General features: G+C 43.7%; 1 protein-coding gene across 1 annotated transcript in view; it reads right to left on the bottom strand.

The window, feature by feature from the left end:
* BRINP1 (BMP/retinoic acid inducible neural specific 1) overlaps positions 1–18,758 on the bottom strand; it is a 291,456-nt gene that overhangs the window by 147,722 nt on the left and 124,976 nt on the right. The gene's annotated exons all lie outside the window — the stretch shown is intronic.

The following is an 18,758-nucleotide window of genomic DNA, read 5'->3' as shown; positions in this document are numbered from 1 at the left end:
GACAGCACCACTAGGCCAGTCTGAGAGGGGGGGTGTCACTGATGTAAAGGGTTGTGTTAAGCAGTGAGGGCAGTTTGATGTTCTACCAACTTTGACCATCAGTGTAAGGGGATTTTTCCACCAACTGCCCAATGTATAGGGACTCTCCATCAACTACCCAATGTAGAATGGCTTTTCCCCCAACTACCCAATGTATGGGGACTTCTCTATCAACTACCCAATGTAGAATGGCTTCTTCATCAACTACCCAATGTTTGGGAACTTCTCCATCAACTCCAAATGTAGAATGGCTTTTCCATCAACTACCCAATGTATGTGAACTTTTCCATCAACTACCCAATGTATGGGAACTTCTCCATCAACTACCAAATGTAGAATGGCTTTTCCATCAACTACCCAATGTATGGGAACTTTTCCATCAACTACCCAATGTATGGGAACTTCTCCATCAACTACCCAATGTAAACTGGCCTTTCCACCAGCTACCTAATGAAAAATTGCTTTTCTACTAACTACTTAAGGCACGGGGACATTTCTATCACTACCCAATGTAAATTGGATTTTTCCACCACCTACCCAATGTATAGGGACTTCTCCATCAACTACCCAATGTAAAATGGCTTTTCCACCAACTACCCAATGTAAGGGGGCTTCTCCACCAACTACACAATGTATGGGGACTTGCCCATCAACCACCCAATGAAACATGACTTTTCCACCAAATACCCAATGTATAAGGACTTCTCCATCAACTACCCAATGCAAGGGGACTTCGCCATCGACTATCCAATGTAAAATGTATTTTCCACCAACTACCCAATGTAAAATGGCTTTTTCACCAACTATTCAATGTATGGGGACTTATCCATCAACGAATCAATGCAAGGGGACTTCTCTATCAACTATCCAATGTAAAATGGCTTTTCCACAAACTACTCAATGTAAAATGGCTTTTCCACCAAGTACTCAATGTGTGGGGACTTCTCCATCAACTACTCAATGCAAGGGGACATCTCCATCAACTATCCAATGTAAAATGGCTTTTCCACAAACTACTCAATGTATGGGAACTTCTCCATCAACTACTCAATGTAAAATGGCCTTTTCACCAACTATCCAATATAAGGGAACTTCGCCATCAACAACCCAATGTAAAATTGCGTTTCCACCAACTTCCCAATTCAAGGGGACTTCTCCATCAAATATCCAATGTAAAATAATTTTTCCACAAACTACTCAATGTATAGGGACTTCTCCATCAACTACCCAATGTAAAATGGCTTTTCACCAACTACCCACTATAAGGGAACTTCTCCATCAACTACACAGGGTAAAATGGCTTTTCCACCAATTACCCACTGTTTGATATATTTTAATGGGGCACTTCCCCAATGGCTACCTATGACCAAGGAAAATTTCTCGCTCCCCTGACCATCAATGTAAGGGGACACTTCTTCACTAATCACCAATGGGACACTTGTCAATTCCCACACTTTGAAAATTATTTTAGTTTTTTATATATACTTATTACTTTGGAACAAAGGATTCCCAGAGCACTATAGGATCACTAAAGAAATAGCAGTGCAGAAGCAGCTCTTTTTCAGACATAGCCATCTCTGAAATTTGGGGCTGAGCCCTCAGATTAGGGAGGAGCTTTTGCTCTAACTCAGATCCAGGGTTCTGTGGTGTGCCAGAGTTTCTCCAAACATTTTTAAGGGTTGTTAGGCAGTAACAACGGCAGATTGATGTCCCACCAACACTGGCCATCAGTGCAAGAGGGCTTTTCCACCAACTACCCAAATGTAAGCATGCTTCTCCACCAACTACCCAATGTGAAATTGTTTTTTCACTAACTAGCCAATGTAAGGGGACTTTTCCATCAACTACCCAATGTAAAATGGCTTTTACACCAACTACCCCATGTAAAATGGCTTTTACACCAACTACCCCATGTAAAATGGCTTTTACACCAACTACTCAATGTAAGGGGGCTGAAGAAGAAGCATGCACACTTTCGAACGCGTGCACCTCCCGCGAACCGTATCCCGGAAGTGACCTGTGTCCATCATTGTACGCTTTCCTTCTCTTTCCCCCGTCGGACGCCCACAGCTCCATCACCATCGCCGACAGAGGTAGCGACTGACAAGCCATTCCAGTGTCCCTGCATATCATCTCTCAGGACTTCAGAGCGCCAGCAGCTCCGGATACAAAGCAGATGAATACAACTTCTATACCCTGACAGATAAGCCTGCCTTTTTAGCTCCTTTGTGAGTGTTTATTTTATATGAATTTCCTTTTTTAATAAAATCACTTGATTACTACGCTCAGAAAGGCGCTGCTTTTTCTCCTTCTCTACTATTTCAGATTGCACTTCTATCTGCAAGCTGGTAGCCTTCTTTGTGGGAGTATAGCTTCTACCTCAAATGGACTTGTGTACAATGGACTAATAGAGATATACATATACAGTCCTGCCATTTTTTACCTTCATCTCCAGTTCCTCTCTTTGTACAATTACATTATATATACATATATATAAAAAAAGATTGGATCCCAGCTTTTGTGCCCACATTTCCCTTTCCCTTCCCCTCCTCATGTTTAATTTTACTAGTTATTGTAGTGAATGGTAGCATTACCTTGAGAGCGCTTGATTAACCCTTTGTTTTGTGTTGACACACCAAGAAAGACGTTCCCGCCGACTACAGTTAACACAGCGGTAGACTCAAGTATTAGCCGAGGGGGGCGTTTTCAGCACACAAAATGTGCTGCAAAACTCAGCTTATACTCGAGTATATACGGTATATCTTCAACTTACTGATTGTAACAATGTAGAACAATCTGTACATACTGTACAGTGGGGCAAAAAAGTATTTAGTCCCCACCAATTGTGCAAGTTCTCCCACTTAAAAAGATGAGGGGCCAGTAATTGTCATCATAGGTAGACCTCAACTATGAGAGACAAAATGTGGAAATAAATCCAATCACATTGTCTGATTTGGAAAGAATTTATTTGCAAATTATGGTGGAAATAAGTATTTGGTCTCCTCTACAAACAAGCGAGATTTCTGTCTCCCACAGACCTGTATCTTCTTCTATAAGAGGCTCCTCTGTCCTCCACTCATTACCTGTATTAATGGCTCCTGTGTGGACTTGTTATCAGTATAAAAGACACCTGTCCACAACCTCAAACAGTCACACTCCAAACTCCTCTATGGTAAAGACCAAAGAGCTGTCCAAGGACCAGAAACAAAATTGTAGACCTGCACCAGGCTGGGAAGACTGAATCTGCAATAGGCAAGCAGCTTGGTGTGAAGAAATCAACTGTGGGACCAATAATTAGAAAATGGAAGACATACAAGACACTGATAATCTCCCTCGATCTGGGCCTCCACACAAGATCTCACCCCATGGGGTCAAAATGATCACAAGAATGGTGAGTAAAAATCCCAGAACCACACTGGGGGACCTAGTGAATGACCTGCAGAGTGCTGGGACCAACGTAACAAAGGCTACCATCAGTAACACACTACGCCACCAGGGACTCAGATCCTGCAGTGCCAGACGTGTCCTCCTGCTTAAGCCAGTACATGTCCGGGCCTGTCTGAGGTTTGCTAGAGAGCATTTGGATGATCCAGAAGAGGATTGGGAGAATGTCATATAGTCAGATGAAACCAAAGTAGAACTGTTTTGGTAGAAACACAACTCGTCGTGTTTGGAGGAGAGAGAATGCTGAGTTGCAACCAAAGAACACCATACCTACTGTGAAGCATGGGGGTGGCAACATCATGCTTTGGGGTTGTTTCTCTGCAAAGGGAACAGGACCACTGATCCATGTATATGAAAGAATGAATGGGGCCATGTATCGTGAGATTTTGAGTGCAAACCTCCTCCCATCAGCAAGGGCATTGAAGATGAAATGTGGCTGAGTCTTTCAGCATGACAATGATCCCAAACACACCGCCCGGGCAACGAAGGAGTGGCTTAGCCAGTCTCCAGATCTCAACACCATAGAAAACCTTTAGAGGGAGTTGAAAGTCTGTGTTGCCCAGCGACAGCCCCAAAACATCACTGCTCTAGAGGAGATCTGTATGGAGGAGATCTGGGCCAACAAACCAGCAACAGTGTGTGACAACCTTGTGAAGACTTACAGAAAACGTTTGACCTCTGTCATTGCCAACAAAGGAGATATAACAAAGTATTGAGATGAACATTTGATATTCACCAAATACTTATTTTCCACCAGAATTTGCAAATAAATTCTTTCCAAATCAGACAATGTGATTGGATTTGTTTCCACATTTTGTCTCTCATAGTTGAGGTCTACCTATGATGACAATTACAGGCCTCTCTCATCTTTATAAGTGGGAGAACTTGCACAATTGGTTGGGACTAAATACTTTTTTGCCCCACTGTATAATAGTTTTAGCAAGGGTTCCCTAAGACTTGAAGAATATTCGAAAGGTTCCTCCATGGTAAAAAAAAAAAGGACTCTGTAGCTCATTCTGTTCTATGTTTACAACGGGTATTTTTCAACTCAGGTAGGCAAAAACTTCAATGAAAGGATCCTACAGCTCTAACGTGTTGGCTGGAGAAAATATGAAACCCTATTTTTATGTAAGGATTCCTAATCTTTTTAAAAAGGTGGCATAAGAAATGGTTAATTATTTTTTTTGCATACTGGCAACTGCCAGGGACAGCAGGTGGTGGTGGTGATATAAGCTGTTTTTAGGTCACGGCACTTGCAAGTTGAGTGACAGTCGGTGGGAACAGGTGGCCCCATACTGGTATTGTACTAAAACTGAGAAACACTTAAAAAAAAAGTCACATGCCTCATTTACAATGTTCCTGAATGTCACACAAACCTGCATTCAGTTTAAAATTACTCTAGTTCCTAATTATAATTTAAAATTAATTTAAAAAAAAACACACAGACCTTTGATATAAAAAGATAAGTAAATCACAAAAGCACAAAATTGTAAAATAAGGTCTAGGTAGCCCCTAAAGGGTTAGTTCAGATAAATAAGCCAGAAATATAGCAGTCAATCAGATGTGTATGACTAGAGGTGTAAGGTTTTCTGTTCCAGAATGAATGTGCCCCTGATGCACAAAGCCAGCCCCATAAAGACATGTTTTGATGAGTCTACGCTGGAGAAGCTTGCATAGCCTGCAAAGAACCCTGATCTCAATCCTACTGAACACCTTCGGGATTAATTAGAACGCCAACTGTGAGCCAGATCTTCTCAACCAACATAAGTACCTGGCGTCACAAAATCCAAAATCTTGTGGAAAGCCTTCTCAGAAGAACGAAGGCTGGTAAAGTCAAAAAGGGAGAACTCTATATTAATGACCATGGTTTGACCATTTTGCTGGGGGAGGAACTCTAAGGGCCTGCACAGAGCCCTGACCTTAACCCTACTGAACACCTTTGGCCCATATTGGAATATTTATTGAGGACCAGGTCTTCTGGTCCAACATATGTACCTAACCTCACAAATGTCCTTTTAGCTGATTGGGATCACATTCCTACAGGCACACTCCAAACTCTTGTGAAGAGCTTTCTTAGAAGAATGGAGGCTGTTATAGCCACAAAAGGCTATTTTTTTCATGGTTACCATTTGGGGTCGCAATTAATACCTATTTTTTTAAGGGTCCTTTACCCACTTTTGGTGTGCAACATCAGTACCTGACCCCACAAATGTTCTTTTAACTAAATGGACCCAAATTCCTACAGATATCTTGTTGAAAGCCTTCCAAAAGGAGTGCAAGCTGTTATAGCTGCAAAGGGGGGGTAGCTTCAAATGAAAGTCCATGGTTTTAGAACTAGATGCCCACAAGTTCATATAGAAGTGATGGTCAAGTGTTGAAAAGTTTCAGCCATATAGTTTACGATCATAAAACGTACATATATACCGTATATACTCGAGTATAAGCCGACCCGAATATAAGCCGAGGCACCTAATTTTACCACAAATAAATGGGAGAACGTATTGACTTGTGTATAAGCATAGGGTGTCCATATGCATGCCCTACTGTGTCCATCTGCATGCCTCACTGTGCCCATGCCTCACTGTGCCCATGACTAGACTTACGTTTAACATGGGAGTATATAGAAGGGGTGCCGGCTTTGAAAAATTGGTGCTCCCCGGCCATAGGTCCCCCAGACTTGTAGAGGAGAACCGGGGGTACATGTGTGCCAATTTTGGGGTCGGCCGGCCGGTACTGGGTCCCCAAAGTTACCGAAGAAATTACCGTTTAACATTGGAGTCTATGGAAGGGGTGCCCGGCTTTGAAAAATTGGTGCAACCCGGCCGTAGGTCCCCCGGACAACAAACTTTGCACACTTGTAGAGGAAGAGTGGGGCTATATGTGTGCCAAGTGTCCAGGGGACCTACGGCCGGCCAGTACCAGGTCCTCAAAGTCCGGGAGATCAGGCACAAAAAGGTGACTCGAGTATAAGCCGAGGGGGGCATTTTCAGCACAAGAAAAAATGTGCTGGAAAAACCTTGGCTTATACTCGAGTATATACGGTTATTTATATATATATATACGGTGGTTGGCTAGATTTGGCATCAAAAACATAAGTCCCCATCTCTGCTTCTAGAACTGAGGCCGAAACCTCCCCACTCCATGCCAGAGGCCTCCTTGTGACATTCTCAGCCATTGACCTTTACATCTCCGCTTCTGGAAGAATGGTCAAACATTCCCATAGACACCCTCCTAAACCTTGTGGACAGTCTCCCCAGAAGAGTTGAAGCTGTTATAGCTGCAAAGGGCGGGGCCATCTCAATATTAAACCCTACGGACTAAGACTGGGATGCCATTAAAGTTCATGTGTGTGTAAAGGCCGGCGTCCCAATACTTTTGGTAATATAGTGTGTATGGCCCGGATTCACAGACACTGGCGCATATTTATGCCGCCGTAGCGTATCTCCTTTACACTATACCGACGCAGCGCAGAGAGGCAAGCACTGAATTCACAAAGCACTTCCTCCCAAATCTGCGCTGGGTTTCTCAGGCGTAAGTCGGCGTAAGTGGAAGTGGGCGTGAGCCATGCTAATGAGGCTTGACCCCATGCAAATGATGGGCCGAGCGCCTGATAGATACGTATTGCCAACTGCGCATGCGCCGTCCCGTGGGCGCATCTCAGTGCGCATGCTCACAATCACGTCGGAACAACTGCCTAAGATACGTCGGATCATTGCCTACGACGTGAACGTAACCTACGCCTAGTCATATTCACGTCCTATGTAAACAACGCAAAATACGTCGGCTTGTGTTCCCTGGTGCAGCCCTTTGCATGGATGCTGCTGAGTTACACCTCCTTTATGGGGCATAACTTTAAGTCGGACGTATGACTTTACGCGCACTGCGTCGGACGGACGGACGTTCGTGAATCGGCGTATCTCCCTCATTTGCATATGTGAATAGAAAATCAATGGGATCACCAAATACGTCCAGCGTAAATATGCGCCCACTCTACGCTGGCGTAGTTATTTTGGTCGGATGAAGCCTATTTTCAGGCGTATCTTAGTTTCTGAGTCCAGCGCATAGATACGACGGCGCATATGTGAACTTATGCGCCGTATCTCGAGATACGTCTGCGCAAGTGCTTTGTGAATCCGGGCCATAGTGTATAATTTTTTTTCTATATGTATATATAATTTGAGAACAGAGTAATAATGCCTATAGTAGTATAGATATCTTAGATGCCTCTCTAAAGTGACGGAGTGTAATACACCAAACAGGCAGATCTACAGTGAGATTAATGCATTTTAAAATGTAATTTAAATATACATATACATCACTAGACCCAGGATGCCCAGAGAAAGTCAGCGGGATGCTCAATGGCGTTCTTCGTCAGGAAACATAATAAGTGATGACATTAATCATGGTGTCTTCTTGGGAATGGGACCAAAAATAGTTAATGTAACCTTTATATCTTACATCATCTATGTACCTTTTATTGATTACCTAGCTGGAGACGAAGGTAACATGTACAAGGTAGGATCAGGCATTTGATATTCTACCAAAGTCTTCCTTGGTCATGTCTCATAGAGCCGCCTCTTGTTCTCTCTAGTCTCCGAAGCGTTGTTCTCGCACGCAGTGCAGTTTAATAAAACAAGGTATCCTGTACCTATAATCTGTACTAGTTTGCATTTGGATTGACTTAAGTCAGCAATATTTAATGAAGAGGATAATTGATTTGTTCTTGTATTTCAATATTTGTGCGATATGGTTTATGAACGTGCTGCAACACAAGCTTCTCATAACAAGCTGGCAATTAACATGTAAATGTGAAATCCCTACCCTGATCACTGATTGCTTTGGGGATTTTATAAGTCTGAGGAGATCAGGAAAAGAAAATGCATGTAGATATGTAAATATTAGCCGAGGGAGAGCAAATGTAGCTGTACTAGTGAAAAAAGAAAATGAAATACATAGAGCATGAAGGCATAGACACAAACACACGTCGTCTCCAAACAACAAAAACAGGATCTAGCATCGGTCCCGCTTATTGGCTATATTAAATACAGTAGTCTTTCTCAAACTTTTTTACTCCAGAGGGACCCGTAAAATAATTTTCAGGTGTCAATGAACCCCTACTAAAACCAGCTTATTGGTGGTCAGAGGGGGAAAATGCCCCTTACGTTGGTGTCCAATGGGAAGAATGCCCTTACATTGGCAACCAATGAGAGGAATGCTCCTTAAATTGGTGTCCAGGGGGAAGAATGCTTCTTACATTGGTGGTGTATGGTAAAAAAGCTTCTTACATTGGTGAACAGTGGGAAGAATGTTCCTTACATTGGTGATCAGTGAGAAGAATGCTCCTTACATTGGTGATCAGTGGGAAGAATGTTCCTTACATTGGTGATCAGTGGGGAGAATGTCCCTTACATTGGTGATCAGTGAGAAGAATGTCCCTTACATTGGTGATCAGTGAGAAGAATGTCCCTTACATTGGTGATCAGTGGGAAGAATGTCCATTACATTGGTGATCAGTGAGAAGAATGTTCCTTACATTGGTGATCAGTGAGAAGAATGTTCCTTACATTGGTGATCAGTGAGAAGAATGTCCCTTACATTGGTGATCAGTGAGAAGAATGTCCCTTACATTGGTGATCAGTGAGAAGAATATCCCTTACATTGGTGATCAGCGGGAAGAATGTCCCTTACATTGGTGATCAGTGAGAAGAATGCTCCTTACATTGGTGATCAGTGAGAAGAATGCTCCGTACATTGGTGATCAGTGGGAAGAATGTTCCTTACATTGGTGATCAGTGAGAAGAATGTTCCTTACATTGGTGATCAGTGGGAAGAATGTTCCTTACATTGGTGATCAGTGGGAAGAATGTTCCTTACATTGGTGATCAGTGAGAAGAATGTTCCTTACATTGGTGATCAGTGGGAAGAATGTTCCTTACATTGGTGATCAGTGGGAAGAATGTTCCTTACATTGGTGATCAGTGAGAAGAATGTACCTTACATTGGTGATCAGTGAGAAGAATGTCCCTTACATTGGTGATCAGTGAGAAGAATGTCCCTTACATTGGTGATCAGTGGGAAGAATGTCCCTTACATTGGTGATCAGTGAGAAGAATGTCCCTTACATTGGTGATCAGTGGGAAGAATGTCCCTTACATTGGTGATCAGTGAGAAGAATGCTCCTTACATTGGTGATCAGTGGGAAGAAAGGGCCAGATCCACAAATAGCGGGCGTAACTTAACTTTTCCCATTTAAGTTACACTGCCGCAAATTGTCCAAGTTAGTGCCCGATCCACAAAGCACTTACCTGGAAATTTGCAGCGGTGTAACTTAAATCTGTCCGGCGCAAGGCGGGCCAAATAGAATGGGCGAGTCCCATTTAAATTAGGCGCGCTCCCGCGCCGGACGTACTGCGCATGCTCCGTCGGGTAAATTACCCGACGTGCATTGCGCTAACTGACGTCGCACCGACGTCATTTGCTTAGACGGTAACGTAAATGGCGTCCAGCGCCATTCACAGACATCTTACGCAAATGACGTTGAGGTTTAAATTTCGACGTGGGAACGACGGCCATACTTAACATGGCTTAGGAGAACTAGGGCTCAGCCCTAGTTTTACGCGGCGTAACCCGACGGAAACTACGTAGATTTAGATCGATGGGCCGTTCGGAACGTTCGGGGATCGCCGTAAATCTTCATTTGCATATTCTACGCCGGCCGCAATGGCCTCGCCACCTAGCGGCCGGCCTAGAATTGCATCCTTAAGATCCGACAGTGTAATTCAATTACACCTGTCCGATCATAGGGCTAATCATAGGGCTAATCATAGGGCTAATTTAAATGATTCTATGAATCAGTCGCATAGTTAGAAACAGAGATACGACGGCGTATCAGTAGATACGCCGTCGTATCTCGTTTGTGGATCTGGCCCAATGTTCCTTACATTGGTGATCAGTGGGAAGAATGTTCCTTACATTGGTGATCAGTGAGAAGAATGTTCCTTACATTGGTGATCAGTGGGAAGAATGTCCCTTACATTGGTGATCAGTGAGAAGAATGTCCCTTACATTGGTGATCAGAGGGAAAAATGCCCCTTATCTTGGTGTCCAATGGAAAGAATGCCCTTTACATTGGCAACCAATGAGAAGAATGCCCCCTACATTGGTGTACAGTGGGAAGAATGCTCCTTACATTTGTGTCCAGTGAGAAGAATGTTCCTCACATTGGTGTCCATTAGGAAGAATGCCCATTATATCAGCCTTTCTCAACGATTGTTCCATGGAGCCCTTGGGTTCTGTCGGAGGTTACTTTCAAGTACCAAGAGAAAGACATCTGTCCCACTTATTGGCTATATTATATACAGCAGTCTTTCTCAACCTTCTTACCCCAGAGGAACCCTTGAAATATTTTCAGGTGTCAAGGAACCCCCTATTAAAACAAGTTCATTGAAAGTCAGTAGGAATAATGCCCCTTACATTGTTATCTAGTGAGCAGAATGCCCCTTACATTGGTGTCCATTGGGAAGCATGTTCCTTACATTGGTTTCCAATGGAAAGAATGCGCTTTTTACTAAAGGGTTCCACCAGAGGGTACTTTCAAGTAACAAGAGAAAGGAAGCCAATCTCCATTAAAAGCCATGTGTATGTTTATTGAAATATACCATGCACAAGCAGATCCACCTGTCTCAAGTGCCCTAATTTGTTTCACTCCATCTGGAGATATTTGTAGACTCTAGCCTATCAGCCCCAGATGGAGTGAAACACATTAGGGCTCATGAGACAGATGGATCTGCTTGTGCGTGATATATTTCAATAAACATAAACAGGGCTTTTAATGGAGAGTGGCCTCCTTCCTCTTATTAATTGAGAGAGACCGACTTTATAGAGCAGCTAGCGACTGCTGGAGGCCTGCACCCAGTGTTGGAGAGGTGAGGGGGAGCCCGGGGCGGTATACCTGTAGCAGGACTTTCAGTGTATATAAGTTCCTCCACTGTCCTAGCAAGCTCTGGAGGAAGCATAGGGTTCTGTGGAACACTGGTAGAGAATTGATTAACTATAAATAGAAGGGACATGGCATAAAATGTATGTCCGTATACCAGCTATTCTCAACCAGTGTTCCATGGAAACCTAAAGTTCCTCCAGACGTTCCTAGGGCTGTGGTTGATTGACCTCCTATCCGAAGATGCCTTCATTATTCCAAAGCCAAAAGATCATTGGTGTCATACAGTTGGATCTGCCAAGTGGTGTGGTTCTGGAATAATGATAGGTCAATCAGCCACAGCCCTAGGAACCTGTGGAGGAACTTTAGGGTTTCACAGAACACTTGTTGATAATGGCTGATATACAAAGATAAAATAATATACTATGCCTGAAAATTTGAGGAGAGCACTCCTATGGCCACAACCTTATAGAGGTTTAGTATAGAAAAGAAAAAGGGGCAAAAGTAGTCTACAGGTCGGACTTTAAAGGCACAATAAACAGTGGAGAATATACAAAAGGAATTACAGGTGGTGAGCGTACATCTTTTTGCTAAGGGGAGTAGACTGGATGATCTTGCCAGTTACTAAGGCTCTAAGGGTCTAGACTTTATTCAGGGATGGACTGGCCATTGGGACTACAGGGAGTTCCCCGGTGGGCCGATGGCTCAGTGGGTCGACTTCAGTGACAGTGGACCGCCGCCCCCCTCCGGTCCTCTGTCACTCCCTTCCCGCAGCACTCACCTCCTCTCCCTCCCTGCAGCGCTCACTTGGGGGGAACATAGAAGTAGGGGGAGGACCAGAGGAGGAGGGGGGACGACAGAGGAGCATGGGGGAGGGGACAGACAGCTGACTCAACAGCTATGGCCTGGGAGTTACTCACTTCTGCCTAATCTTGTCCCATAAGGTGGGGGCACCAAACTGATTCTTTGCCCCGGGTGAAATAATGTCTAGCTTCCCCACTGGTACTGCCTATAAGAGGACCAGTACCAGCCGTTCTACTCTAATAAAGTAGAATAGCATCCCAAACTCCATGTTTTTTACTTATTTACAGGTTAGACATGCACTACAAGCCCAATTTAAAGTACAGCCGATAAGATGGCAAAAGCTCACGCAACTTCAAAGGCTAATCAAGGTGGGGGTCCTGAAAGGTCTTATCTCGGAATTATATGAACAGATCAGCGATCAATTAATAGGAAAAGAGAAGTTGAGTAGAAACAAGCAGAGATGGGAGGAGGATATTGGACCTTTAACGAACGACCAATGGGACAGGATATTGGAACTAGGGACAAGGGTCTCATTAGCCCCGTCACAACGGGTTTCCCACTTATTCCTCCTACACCAGGTCTACTATACCCCAAAGAAATTATATGGATTCGGATGGAAACAGGATGATAAATGTCCCAGATGTCAAAATACAGGGGACCTCATCCACATGATGTGGAAATGCCCAAAGTTGCATAGATATTGGGTAAAAATTTTGGACATTATAAATGCAACTTTTAGTACAGCTCTGGAACTTGAAGCCAGAGTTTGTCTATTAGGATGCATCGAGGAGGGAATGGGACAGAGGGACACATTAGAAGCAGTTATAAGATGCCTGTTCCAGGCAAGGAAATTAATAGCACTAAAATGGCAAGCACAAAACCCACCCACAGCAGAGGAATGGTTGAATGTAATGAATAGCACAATTGGGAAGGAAAGGGGAACATGGATCAGAAGGGGAAACCTTAAAAAATTTAAGGCAATATGGGAGCACTGGTTATGTAAAATAGGACGCTCACTTTAAATTAAGGGAGAAAAAAAGAGAAAAAGGAAAAACAACCTAAGGGAAAGAATGGAATTAAAAAACGTGTATGCATTTTAAAAGTAAGATAGGAGAGAGGGAAGGAGGGGAGGGGTGGGTAGGGGATGAAAGGACACGTTTAATTGTTTGCAATTAATCCTTTGTATGCACATAAAATGCACTAAGTATATAAAAAAATTTAATCTGTAAACTTTTCTGTATATTTGTATGGAAACAATAAAAAAAAGTATTGAATTAAAAAAAGAATAGGGGAGAGGTAGCTTGGGTGGCCGGGGGGGTGCGGGAGTTGTCCGGCCGCCATGTGAGAGACCTGTCAAAATGGGCCAGTCTGGATGAAGTCCAGGGCCAAATTTCTGTCCCAGTCCAGCCCTGACTTTATTGGACTATACATCGGTCCTATACTGAACTACAGTGTGGCTTTTTTGTCTGTTTGGTCATACCTTTTGAACTGACCTAAGGGTGACAGACTCAATTATAAGGAAATATATACTGACTTCCAAATATGCTGTCTACAAGTTGTATCACCATCTTTCAATCATCTTCCCCATCATTTTTTATTTTTATACCTTTATGAATTGAACACCAGAATCTGGTATGCAGGACTCATAAGCTACTGGCTCCTCTGAATAACCAGAGTTTCTGATATATCAACGGACGTGATTTTCTGAAATTTTATGGGTAAGATTATCCCATACGGACCTCTCACCGCAAGATAGTGAGACCTGTTTTTCTCTTTCCAACAATCCCTGAATGTGTCCTGACGAAGCTAGACAGAGAAATGCGTTGATGCTTAGGGGCTTACTTTTCATCATGTATTTTATATATATGCTTTTTTAATTCTTTCTAATGCATTTTTGTGTAACATGTGTCGCTATAAATAAAAATTGTACTTCATTTTGTTTATTCTCCACTTTTCATTGTGCCTTTAAAGTCCGTCCTGTGGGCTACTTTTGCCCCTTTTTTCTTTTCTATACTAAACTGTTATTCCATGTCTCTTCTACTTATAGCTAGCCCCGGAGAAAGTAAGGCTTTGCAGATAGACTACCCAACTATGGGGAATAATTGTGCCAATGAAAGAGCTAAAGAGTGTAGTGGGACCGTAGTAAAGAAGACAAGCCGCCTAAGGCAGAGAAGAACCACAGAGGCTGTTTAAGAGCTTGGACTATGGTTGCCAAACGGGCGTTCCAGACGCTACTGTGGAGCAGAATTCTTTTTTTTGCCCACGTGCACCCATTTCTTTAGCACTTAAAGAGAGCCTGCTGTCAGACCATTTATTTCAACAACTAATCACAGTGGTCTTGATGTCGGGAAGTCCTTCAAGTACCCCTTGTGAAAAGACCCAGTTAAAGGGATGCCAGAATTAGACTGGAAGTGGGGAAACCCATGCTGCAAATTTGATAACGGTTCCCAAGAGCCAGCCCACAGCTTGCAGTAGGACCAAGGGGTCTTGAGAGGAGTACTGAGGCAGGGTGATGTTTCCCAGGAAGCTATGTACAGCACTCTGCCGTCCCCTTCCCACCAGCCATGCCTGCATTGCACAGAGCAGCATGGGGAGCACTGAGTGATGACATCACTGGGTCTAAAATAACGTATGTAATGAAAACGAAAAGGTTTTATTTAAAAATGTAATTAAGATCACTTGTGGTAAAACAGCCTTCCTTATATCTGGAATCCACTCTCCGGTTTTCCTCCTCTCCGTCAGCTCCACTCTGTGGGTATCTGCCATTTTGACACCTCTATTGACCCTAAAACCGTTTTACATATGTAAAATGTTCATCAAATTTGACCAACAGACAAAATGAATTAAAGGGACACTAAAGGTTCAGGTTTTTAAAAAAAAAATAACAAACATGTCATACTTACCTCCACTGTGCAGTTCGTTTTGCACAGAGTGGCCCAAAGCGTCCTCTTCTGGGGTCCCACGGCAGCTCTTGCGGCTCCTCCCCACAAGAGCTAACCCCCTCTGGAAATCTCTCCCGAGGGGGTTACCTAGCGGGTGCACTCCAGTCTGATACAGTCCTTGGCCATAGCCACCGAGTGTATCACTCGGCCCCGCCCCAGCGTGCCGCGTCATTCATTTGATTGACAGCAGCGGGAGCCAATGGCTGCACTGCTATCAATCACCCAATGAAGAGCCGACAAGAGCTGGGGGAAAGCAACGGAAATTCTGGGCTCAGGTAAGTAAAACGGGGGCTGGGGGGGGGGGGGCGGTGACTGCAAGGTGTTTGTTCACCTTATTGCGTAGGATGCATTACTGTGTAAAAACACAAAGCTTTACAACCCCTTTAAAAGCCAACGTCCACAGAACGCTCAACCCACACATGATCCAGAGGAAGGCAAAAAAAATGTATAAATCATGGTCAAATTTTCTCCAGCAAGGGAAAAAAATCTTCCTGATCCCCCAAGGCAATCCAATATATCCCTTGAATCAATAATCTACAGTGTTATTACTTATAAATATTTATAGCCAGTTATAGTCTGTGCATTTAAAAGCACATCCAGCTTAGTTGGCTAGAACTCCTGTGGAAGTCTATTCCAAATTTCCATAGCTCATACTGGTAACAAGCATTTCTCTGATGTGAAGGTTAAACCTCTGTTACTATGGGAGTACAGGGTGCCCCCTTTGTCAAATGCAATGCCCCTTAAAGCAGAACATAAACAACTATTTTTTACTTAGTTCCCCCTTACTTACCATATATACTCAAGTATAAGCCAAGTTTTTCAGCACTTTTTTTGTGCTGAAAATGCCCCCCCTCGCCTTATACTCGAGTCACCTTTTTGCACCTGATCTCCCGGATATGGGGAACCGGCTGGCCGTAGGTCCCCTGGACCCCAATCTTGGCACACATGTAGCCCCATGCAAAGTTTGTTGTCTGGGGGACCTACGGCCGGGGAGCACCGATTTTCAAAGCCGGCACCCCTTCCATAGACTCCCATGTTAAACGGTAATTTCTCCGGTAAATTTGGGGACCCGGTACCAGCCGGTCGTAGGTTCCCTGGACCCGGAACTTGGCACACATGTAGCCCCATTTCTCCTCTATAAGTGTGCAAAGTTTGTTGTTTGGGTGACCTATGGCTGGGAAGCATCGATTTTTCAAATCCAGGCACCCCTTCCATAGACTCCCATGTTAAACGTCAGTCTTGTCATGGACACAGTGAGGCATGGGCATAGTGAGGCATGGGCACAGTGAGGCATGGACACAGTGAGGCATGGACACAGTGAGGCATGGGCACAGTGAGGCATGGGCACAGTGAGGCATGCACATGGACACAGTAAGGCAAAGTGAGGCACAGTGAGGCATGCAGATGGACACCCTAGGCTTATTCTCGAGTCAATACGTTTTCACAGATTATTGTGGTAAAATTGGGTGCCTCTGCTTATATTCGGGTCGGCTTATAATCGAGTATATACGGGTAAATTCTTAAATGTTTTATTCTATTTCTTCAATTTGTTTCCTTTTGTGTGACATGTTGGTCATGTGATAAGACGAAGCACTGACGAAATGAAGAATTCAGTTTTACTTGTATACTGGTCCGGATTTACCATTGGGCTTGACTGGGCTCAAGCCCATGGGCCCCGCCCATTTTACGTTATATTTGTTTTCAATAATATGCCAGTCATTTAATTTTTCATTTTAAAGTGTGTTGATTGGTCTAGCATTTTTACCTATTCTAGTTACATTGATTATTTTTGTCCTCCGTCCAAGTAGACAAACTGTCTTTCTTTTATTATTACACTTGTGAAGCTATATTTGCAATATTATGGCCGGTGTCTGTCCTTTTGCTGGATGTGGCATGTTGTCACTTTGGCTCCAATTACTGGATTTGCCCTTTGAATACATTGCACTCTGACATGGTTACTATTGATAACTACGCGTCATCATTATGGGACGTGGTCGCGATGACATCATTATGCCCGGTCATTCTTCTGCGCATGTGCGCGCATCCGAATGACACTATTTATAGCTGCGGCGACTACCGATGGACAGACGTGGCGGCTCGTACGGCAGAATTATATCATCCCTCTCCATCTGAAAGGTACAGCGGAAGCTTTTTCCTCCCAGGCTCTTTGTGGTGATATTGGGTTATTTATCCCTCCCCATACACACATTCATTTTATGCTGTTTTGCTTCCCTAGGCATATGACGTGGGAGAATACATTGCTTGTGTATGTATCATTTTGTTTTATTTAAAGTAATGTATAGAAGGTAGAAAGTGACTCAAGCCCAGGGGCCCCCACCACCCTAAGTCCTGCCCTGCTTGTATAGGAAAACTGCATACAGGTTTGAGAACAGAATTACAGGAGAAAGCGGGGAAGATGAGGCACTGAGGTCTTGAATGTAGAATTCAGCTTTACTTGTGTAGGAGAACTGCATACAGGTTTGAGAACAGCATTACAGGAGAAAGCAGAGCAGATGAGGCACTGAGGTCTTGAATGTAGAATTCAGCTTTACTTGTATAGGAGAACTGCATACAGGTTTGAGAACAGAATTACAGGAGAAAGCAGGGAAGATGAGGCACTGAGGTCTTGAATGTAGAATTCAGCTTTACTTGTATAGGAGAACTGCATACAGGTTTGAGAACAGCATTACAGGAGAAAGCAGAGCAGATGAGGCACTGAGGTCTTGAATGTAGAATTCAGCTTTACTTGTATAGGAGAACTGCATACAGGTTTGAGAACAGAATTACAGGAGAGAGCGGAGCAGATGATGCACACAGCATTACAGGAGAGAGCAGAGAATATACTTCTTTCCTGTACAGAATATACAAGCATATATAAACACACAGACACGAAGATATCACTACAACGCCATATATAGTTTGGAGTTCATAGCACATGCTGTTGCACTTCCAACACGGCAAGGCAGCACTTCCAGGTTTCCAGCCTAGGCTGGGACCTGTTGCCTCCTGGGATTGCTACATCTCAGCTATCCCAAGAGGCAGCGTGTTACTAAGCTGTATGCTTGCGACACATGTGTACACATGCAACAGATTTCACATCAGAGGTTCCCAATTCCACATCAGGGGTCCCCCATTTCACATTAGACCCCCCTTTCACATCAGGATCCCTCTTTCAAATTTGAATCCCCCTTTCACATTAGAGGTCCTCCATTTCACATCTGAATCTCCTAATCACATCAGATGTCGTCGTCCCCCCCATCAATCACTCACCATCACATTAGAGCTTCTAGGTGTTCTCTCTCTAAAGGCCAACATCATTCAACCCACTTCTTTTGAGCCAAGCTCATCTTGGATCCACCCCCAGCATGTGATTGGACATTGAAAGAAGAATCGGGGTATGGAATAATATGTGCCCTCTACCTGGCCTCAGGCACATAGGCTGAAAGATGAAGTTCACTACCTCTCAGAACTCCCACAGCATAGAATTTATTTTGCCGTTATTATAGCAGTATTTATTTTTCTGCCCCTAGCTGTTCTGCATCATTCAATCCACTTTCTCTAAGCCTATCTTGGACCCACCCCAGCCTGTGACT

This window comes from Rana temporaria, chromosome 9 (genome assembly GCF_905171775.1).
Source record: "Rana temporaria chromosome 9, aRanTem1.1, whole genome shotgun sequence".
Classification (NCBI taxonomy): domain Eukaryota; kingdom Metazoa; phylum Chordata; class Amphibia; order Anura; family Ranidae; genus Rana; species Rana temporaria.
The sequence above is the reverse complement of the archived record's forward strand: the minus strand, read 5'-3'. Positions and strand labels throughout refer to the sequence as shown.